General features: G+C 35.9%; 1 long non-coding RNA gene across 1 annotated transcript in view; it reads left to right on the forward strand.

The window, feature by feature from the left end:
* Positions 1-7,713, forward strand: part of LOC133173431 (uncharacterized) — a 34,565-nt gene extending 26,852 nt beyond the window's left edge. Inside the window, exons 3-4 of the long non-coding RNA XR_009719044.1 lie at positions 4,243-4,359; positions 7,431-7,713. This is a non-coding gene — a long non-coding RNA (uncharacterized LOC133173431). The remainder of the gene's footprint in view (positions 1-4,242; positions 4,360-7,430) is intronic.
* The last annotated feature ends 668 nt before the right edge of the window (positions 7,714-8,381 follow it).

Consider the following 8,381-nt stretch of genomic DNA (forward strand, 5'->3'; position numbering starts at 1 on the left):
GAGGTTGGTCTATTTAGCTTGTGGGGTCATCATTTTCTGTTAGAAGGTTTGGGTTAGAGGGAGGTATTTTAAGTTAGTCTTTTCTATTTGATTGGTTAAAGTTCTTTTCATTTGATTGGTTAAGCTTCTTGACGTCATTTTGTGTTAGGAGAGGGCGGTGGGAGGTTGGTCTATTTAGCTTGTGGGGTCATCATTTTCTGTTAGAAGGTTTGGGTTAGAGGGAGGTATTTTAAGTTAATCTCCTTGTATTTGATTGGTTAAAGTTCTTTTCATTTGATTGGTTAAGCTTCTTGACGTCATTTTGTGTTAGGAGAGGGCGGTGGGAGGTTGGTCTATTTAGCTTGTGGGGTCATCATTTTCTGTTAGAAGGTTTGGGTTAGAGGGAGGTATTTTTAGTAAGTCTTTTCTATTTGATTGGTTAAAGTTCTTTTCATTTGATTGGTTAAGCTTCTTGACGTCATTTTGTGTTAGGAGAGGGCGGTGGGAGGTTGGTCTATTTAGCTTGTGGGGTCATCATTTTCTGTTAGAAGGTTTGGGTTAGAGGGAGGTATTTTAAGTTAATCTCCTTGTATTTGATTGGTTAAGCTCCTTGGGGATCAGGAACTTAGAGAATAGATCCTCAGCCCAATAGGGGCTTGTCGTAAGAGGCGACAGAAGGGTGTAGTTTAAGGGGTAGACTTAGGCTCTGAATTTTCTGAGAGGCTGGACTTTAAGTTGGTGTGTGCTTAAAAAGTACAACCTCCCAGAAAATTCTTCCCTTTAGGTGTTAGGAGGGTTTGGTTAGAAGAGGGTCTTTTTAGTTATTCTGTTTGTATTTGATTGGTTAAAGTTCTTTTCATTTGATTGGTTAAGCTTCTTGACGTCATTTTGTGTTAGGAGAGGGCGGTGGGAGGTTGGTCTATTTAGCTTGTGGGGTCATCATTTTCTGTTAGAAGGTTTGGGTTAGAGGGAGGTATTTTAAGTTAGTCTTTTCTATTTGATTGGTTAAAGTTCTTTTCATTTGATTGGTTAAGCTTCTTGACGTCATTTTGTGTTAGGAGAGGGCGGTGGGAGGTTGGTCTATTTAGCTTGTGGGGTCATCATTTTCTGTTAGAAGGTTTGGGTTAGAGGGAGGTATTTTAAGTTAGTCTTTTCTATTTGATTGGTTAAAGTTCTTTTCATTTGATTGGTTAAGCTTCTTGACGTCATTTTGTGTTAGGAGAGGGCGGTGGGAGGTTGGTCTATTTAGCTTGTGGGGTCATCATTTTCTGTTAGAAGGTTTGGGTTAGAGGGAGGTATTTTTAGTAAGTCTTTTGTATTTGATTGGTTAAAGTTCTTTTCATTTGATTGGTTAAGCTTCTTGACGTCATTTTGTGTTAGGAGAGGGCGGTGGGAGGTTGGTCTATTTAGCTTGTGGGGTCATCATTTTCTGTTAGAAGGTTTGGGTTAGAGGGAGGTATTTTAAGTTAATCTCCTTGTATTTGATTGGTTAAGCTCCTTGGGGATCAGGAACTTAGAGAATAGATCCTCAGCCCAATAGGGGCTTGTCGTAAGAGGCGACAGAAGGGTGTAGTTTAAGGGGTAGACTTAGGCTCTGAATTTTCTGAGAGGCTGGACTTTAAGTTGGTGTGTGCTTAAAAAGTACAACCTCCCAGAAAATTCTTCCCTTTAGGTGTTAGGAGGGTTTGGTTAGAAGAGGGTCTTTTTAGTTATTCTGTTTGTATTTGATTGGTTAAAGTTCTTTTCATTTGATTGGTTAAGCTTCTTGACGTCATTTTGTGTTAGGAGAGGGCGGTGGGAGGTTGGTCTATTTAGCTTGTGGGGTCATCATTTTCTGTTAGAAGGTTTGGGTTAGAGGGAGGTATTTTAAGTTAGTCTTTTCTATTTGATTGGTTAAAGTTCTTTTCATTTGATTGGTTAAGCTTCTTGACGTCATTTTGTGTTAGGAGAGGGCGGTGGGAGGTTGGTCTATTTAGCTTGTGGGGTCATCATTTTCTGTTAGAAGGTTTGGGTTAGAGGGAGGTATTTTAAGTTAGTCTTTTGTATTTGATTGGTTAAAGTTCTTTTCATTTGATTGATTAAGCTTCTTGACATCATTTTGTGTTAGGAGAGGGCGGTGGGAGGTTGGTCTATTTAGCTTGTGGGGTCATCATTTTCTGTTAGAAGGTTTGGGTTAGAGGGAGGTATTTTAAGTTAGTCTTTTCTATTTGATTGGTTAAAGTTCTTTTCATTTGATTGGTTAAGCTTCTTGACGTCATTTTGTGTTAGGAGAGGGCGGTGGGAGGTTGGTCTATTTAGCTTGTGGGGTCATCATTTTCTGTTAGAAGGTTTGGGTTAGAGGGAGGTATTTTAAGTTAGTCTTTTGTATTTGATTGGTTAAAGTTCTTTTCATTTGATTGGTTAAGCTTCTTGACGTCATTTTGTGTTAGGAGAGGGCGGTGGGAGGTTGGTCTATTTAGCTTGTGGGGTCATCATTTTCTGTTAGAAGGTTTGGGTTAGAGGGAGGTATTTTAAGTTAGTCTTTTGTATTTGATTGGTTAAAGTTCTTTTCATTTGATTGGTTAAGCTTCTTGACGTCATTTTGTGTTAGGAGAGGGCGGTGGGAGGTTGGTCTATTTAGCTTGTGGGGTCATCATTTTCTGTTAGAAGGTTTGGGTTAGAGGGAGGGTTTTTAGTAAGTCTTTTCTATTTGATTGGTTAAAGTTCTTTTCATTTGATTGGTTAAGCTTCTTGACGTCATTTTGTGTTAGGAGAGGGCGGTGGGAGGTTGGTCTATTTAGCTTGTGGGGTCATCATTTTCTGTTAGAAGGTTTGGGTTAGAGGGAGGTATTTTAAGTTAATCTCCTTGTATTTGATTGGTTAAGCTCCTTGGGGATCAGGAACTTAGAGAATAGATCCTCAGCCCAATAGGGGCTTGTCGTAAGAGGCGACAGAAGGGTGTAGTTTAAGGGGTAGACTTAGGCTCTGAATTTTCTGAGAGGCTGGACTTTAAGTTGGTGTGTGCTTAAAAAGTACAACCTCCCAGAAAATTCTTCCCTTTAGGTGTTAGGAGGGTTTGGTTAGAAGAGGGTCTTTTTAGTTATTCTGTTTGTATTTGATTGGTTAAAGTTCTTTTCATTTGATTGGTTAAGCTTCTTGACGTCATTTTGTGTTAGGAGAGGGCGGTGGGAGGTTGGTCTATTTAGCTTGTGGGGTCATCATTTTCTGTTAGAAGGTTTGGGTTAGAGGGAGGTATTTTAAGTTAGTCTTTTGTATTTGATTGGTTAAAGTTCTTTTCATTTGATTGGTTAAGCTTCTTGACGTCATTTTGTGTTAGGAGAGGGCGGTGGGAGGTTGGTCTATTTAGCTTGTGGGGTCATCATTTTCTGTTAGAAGGTTTGGGTTAGAGGGAGGTATTTTAAGTTAGTCTTTTCTATTTGATTGGTTAAAGTTCTTTTCATTTGATTGGTTAAGCTTCTTGACGTCATTTTGTGTTAGGAGAGGGCGGTGGGAGGTTGGTCTATTTAGCTTGTGGGGTCATCATTTTCTGTTAGAAGGTTTGGGTTAGAGGGAGGTATTTTAAGTTAGTCTTTTCTATTTGATTGGTTAAAGTTCTTTTCATTTGATTGGTTAAGCTTCTTGACGTCATTTTGTGTTAGGAGAGGGCGGTGGGAGGTTGGTCTATTGTGGGGTCACCATTTTGTGTTAGGAGGATTGGGTTAGAGGGTTGTCTTTTAAGTTAGCCCTTTTGTATTAATTAGGTTTAGCCCCTTGGGTTTCAAGGGTTTAGAGAATAGATCCTCAGCCCATTAGGTTCGTGATGTAAGAGGCAACAGAAGGGTGTAGTTTTTGTTCTTAAATGGTAGACTTAAGACCTAAATTATTAAGAGTTTGTTACACTTCTCCTTCTTCCTATCTCCCTTTTGCTTTTTGCATAGGAGGGGTAATATACACTTTCCTTCTTCTGTCCGGAACCTTAGTTGTAAGAATACAATAATATTGATAAGAAAAAATCACTTTTTGTGACATTGATTTCCACATTCTGTGGTTAAAAAAACAAAATTAAAATCCAAAATGTAATTTGAATGCTTTTGAAATTTTTAATGGTCATTTTTAACATTTTTTGGAAGTATTGTATTAAAAGAGAATTAATTGCAACTTTAATATGAATCTTTCACACAATAAGTCTTATTTCTTTATGGTAATTTGGTAAAAATGCATTACCATTACATTAGGCCTGGCTCTTACTGTTCATATGAAACACTGCCAGCTGATTTCTTTCAGAAAAGAAGAATTCAGCATACAATAGATTCTTTTACCAATGTGCCCCCTGGAAAAGGCTACTGGACACAAATATTAGCATTAACATATGTGTACTTTAATTTAGGACAAGTGAGTCAGGTAAGTCAGCACCACTTTTAAACAAACTTATGACAGGTCTAATTAAAAGATTGAGTGATCACTTGATCTTTTTGTTTCACTTTTTAGTCCAAGTGATGATCTGATTGCAATTTTGTCATTTATACAACTACCCTTTTGATATACTTATCATATACTGAGAAACTGATTTGTTTAAACAAAGAGCCATAAACATTTCCAAGGGGAGATAATTCAGAAATGATGAAAATTGGGTTGCAACATTTTAAATCTCAAGCACCACTGGGCCAGACAGATGAAATGTGAAGGTTTTGTGAGATAGTGTTGATTCAAGTTTGTTCAAATCATGATGATTGGGGGGGGGGGGGGGGGACCACCATGTGCTTGTAAATATGTTGATTTTTTGGCATGTCTTGTGATATTAATGACTTACATTTGAGGTTTGAGTTTTGCATTCATTGTCCCATTGTTATCAAAGTTATTACTTTTAAAGGCAGAGATTTTTCCTGGGTGGTAAATTCCCGGTTAGGGAGGGGCTTATTTTGTACAGGTGTAAATGCCTTGAGTGCTAGCAGTGTACCTGTGATCATTTGTTTCCTAATAGCGTGATTTAATACACAATAAAATACCCAAGAAGTCAAACTTTTGGTTTTTTAAGTTTGGATTCACATGTTATACTTTATACGTTCATACCTGGGAGTTCATCTATAATTTTTTGAAGATAAAGGTACAATGTATATCCTAATTTTTGTCACCATGTCAAAACATCTAAACATGCTCAAAGAAAGAGTTGCTTCTAAAGTCTTATCTAAAATATAAAGCAAAATTACAAGGTAGTCATGATTAGAAACTTTAAATTTAATTACATGACATTTCCACTATACATATATAATGGATATTTTTAGCATATCCCAATTAATGTTTTCTCAATTCAGGTTTGAATACTGAATCGATTATACTGTAAATGTAAATTTATTTTGAAAAAAAAAGTTATTTATACCAAAGTTTGATATATTATCATGAAGAAAATTATAGTTATTTCAAATACTAAAAGTTATTATCAAGCTAAAAATTTCCAATAGTAATCATAGTAATACATCTCCATATGTGGAAAATGTCAAAGGACCAAAGGTCACCATGACTGCCAAACGAAGTGTATAGGGTAAACATGGGGACTAGTAAGTAAATGTCAATCAAATTTTAGCACCTAATGATGGACCTTAATGCACTTGATTGACAGAGGTACACAGACCAGGTATTTTTGAAGGTCGTGCTTAAAATCTCCGCCTTTAAGACTGTATCTTGGGGCCCTTTCGAGTATTAGATTTGGTTCTGTGTGTCTTACATGTATCTTGTCTGTCCATCATTCATGCAATAAAGATTTAAAGTTTTACACTGGAATATATAGGGAAAATCTTCTTTTCAAGAACAACAAAGCCATGATTAGTCATAATGATATGGAAGCATCTTCAGGAAGTGTAGATTCAAATTGTTAAAATCATGATCCCCAGGGTAGGGTGGGCCATAATGATAAAGTTTTACGTAGGACTACATAGAAAAAATCTTTAAAAATCTTTTCTCAAGAACAACAAAGCTATAATTAGTCTTGGGTGATATGGAAGCATCTTCAGATAGTGTAAGATTTAAATTTGTCCAAATCATGACCCTCAGGGCTATGGTTGGGGCCAAAATGGGGGATCAAAGTTGTACATAAGAATATATTTGAAAAAGTCTTCCAACATCTCAAGAATAACAAAGCCATTAATATTAGTAATCTGCTGATGAAGAACGACAAGGTATATTGACTCAGGTAGCATTGTGCCCCATGGGCCTCTTCTTATAGAATTTCCAATCAGAAAAGTGTTTTAACAATCAGACAACTGATACCAGAAAATAAAAGAAGAAATATATGCATTAAAGAACAGGTCTGGACGATTTCCAAATATAGAAGTCAAGAACGATAACCGTGAATTGCTATAAATACACAGAATAAAGAAGGTGCAAATCCATCTGACCAATCAGATAACAGCATTTAGACAAACCCATGAGCAAATAAATAAAACACGTGGTTTTAAAGTTTTCTGCTCAAAAGATTTTTTAAAACAAACTTTTTGTAAACTTCATGCACATTTACGAATGATATAGTATACTTGACAATTCTACCGTGAACAAACCGACTTGAAAGCTTAGAATAAATTCTAAGTGGGATTAAAAATTTGTCACTACGAGGTAGCAATCCCAAAAGTTTAACTTGTGCTAAGAAATTTAATGTAAATATGGCAGATTTTCAGTTTTTAGAACCTAGCTGACATGAAAATGTTTTTGTATGGGAATATAACAGTCTTACATGTAATTATTTCCTGAGTGCTTATTACAAAATCGTCCATGCAGTTTCTGGTATGCGAGGTAAGATACGGTGATAAAAAGCATTCATCTACATTCCCTTTTCTCCACGTTTTACACCTTTCCTTATGTCCATTTAAAGTGTATATAACATGGTTTTCGGCGCTTATGAAACCCGTGTTATTCTAAAATGACATGTAATCCAAACGATGAATACTCTATATCTATACGCATGGAAACTACGCGTTATTGATGAAAATCGGACGTCAAAGCAAAATTATATTTACCAACGAAGAGTATGTTCTGGTAAATGTTATAATTGTACTTGACAATAGCTTGACAATGTGATCTATTCTTTCGTAAACGATCGCATTGTTACATGCATTAATTTTTTTTTTCTTTTCCAAGATGAAAATGTCAAGTTTGTTCACGGTAAATATGTGGGGAATACCTTATTCTTCCAAACTTTTCATCTTACTTCTAAAGATTTTTTGTCAAAAATATCTTTCTGATGAAAAAAACAAAAGCACGTGTTCTCTTTTTGTTCCTTTGAAATATGTTTTGGGGTGAGTAAAAATGCTGTTTTCTGATTTGGCGGAGAAATATTTACGTGTATATGATGTATATTTATAGCAACTTTCAGTTATCGATCTTGACTTCCATATTTGGAAATCGTCCAGACCTGAAGAAAGGTAAATGTTTGTACTACACAGTTGATTCAACTCAAAATGAATTATGACTTTTTCTTTTAGAGAGGGATTGTGACATAGTGTAGATTGCTGACACTTGTTGGAAGGATACCTTTCAGTTACCTACAATTCTACCAACTGGAAAAATCAGTACTAATGCCACTTGTGTTACTGGACTATTAGTCGAGGATGGAGTTCTTTATTGAAACAGTTCTCAAGTACTGACTAACAGCTCGACTTCATGAATTTTACAAAACAGTGCTCAAGTATTGACTTTCATCGTAATGGACTCCACAAAACGGTACTCTAGTACAGACTGTATCTCTCCATACCGAACTTCCTTTTTTTTTTTTACCTTATATTATTTGATTAAATTTAGCAATTTTTGTGGTAGTACTCATAACTGTAAAAATTTAACTGAATAAAATATTAACTGAAATAAGAGGAATGTTTCTTTTACACACAACCATTTTCATCTCATCAGCTGTCAAGCTTTTCTGATCACCTGTGATTGATGTATGTCTATATGTATATTAGTCCATCTATTACTAGTAACTTTCCACTTTTTAAAAAAACTTTTTCTTGCGAACTACTATCCATGGGTAAAAAGACTTCAATATTTTTCAAAGGAAGGACCATGCCCAATCAAAGGAGAGATAATCAAGAAAATGCAAAATTGGGGTCATCAAAAATTCCTTGGGAACCTCTGAGCTAGGAGTATACGATAGGGCCTACAATAAAAAGCATTTATAAACATCCAAAAATATTTCAATATTTTATGATATTTAGTAAATCTAGCTATAAATAAATACAAGTTATTAGGTCACCTGAGTCACTCAGGTGACCTATTGCTATCTGTTTTCGTCCGTCGTGCGTTAACTTTTGAACATTTTTAGCTTCTTCTCTGAAACCACTCAACCATTTTCAACCAAATTTGGCATATAGCATCTATGGATGAAGGGGAACAAAAATTGTGAATTTCATGGTCCCTGTCCCCCTGGGGCCTGAGGGGTG

Source organism: Saccostrea echinata, unplaced genomic scaffold (genome assembly GCF_033153115.1).
Source record: "Saccostrea echinata isolate AGI-Se365-2 ecotype Australia unplaced genomic scaffold, CSIRO_AGI_Sech_v1 ptg000056l, whole genome shotgun sequence".
NCBI classification, from domain to species: Eukaryota; Metazoa; Mollusca; class Bivalvia; order Ostreida; family Ostreidae; genus Saccostrea; species Saccostrea echinata.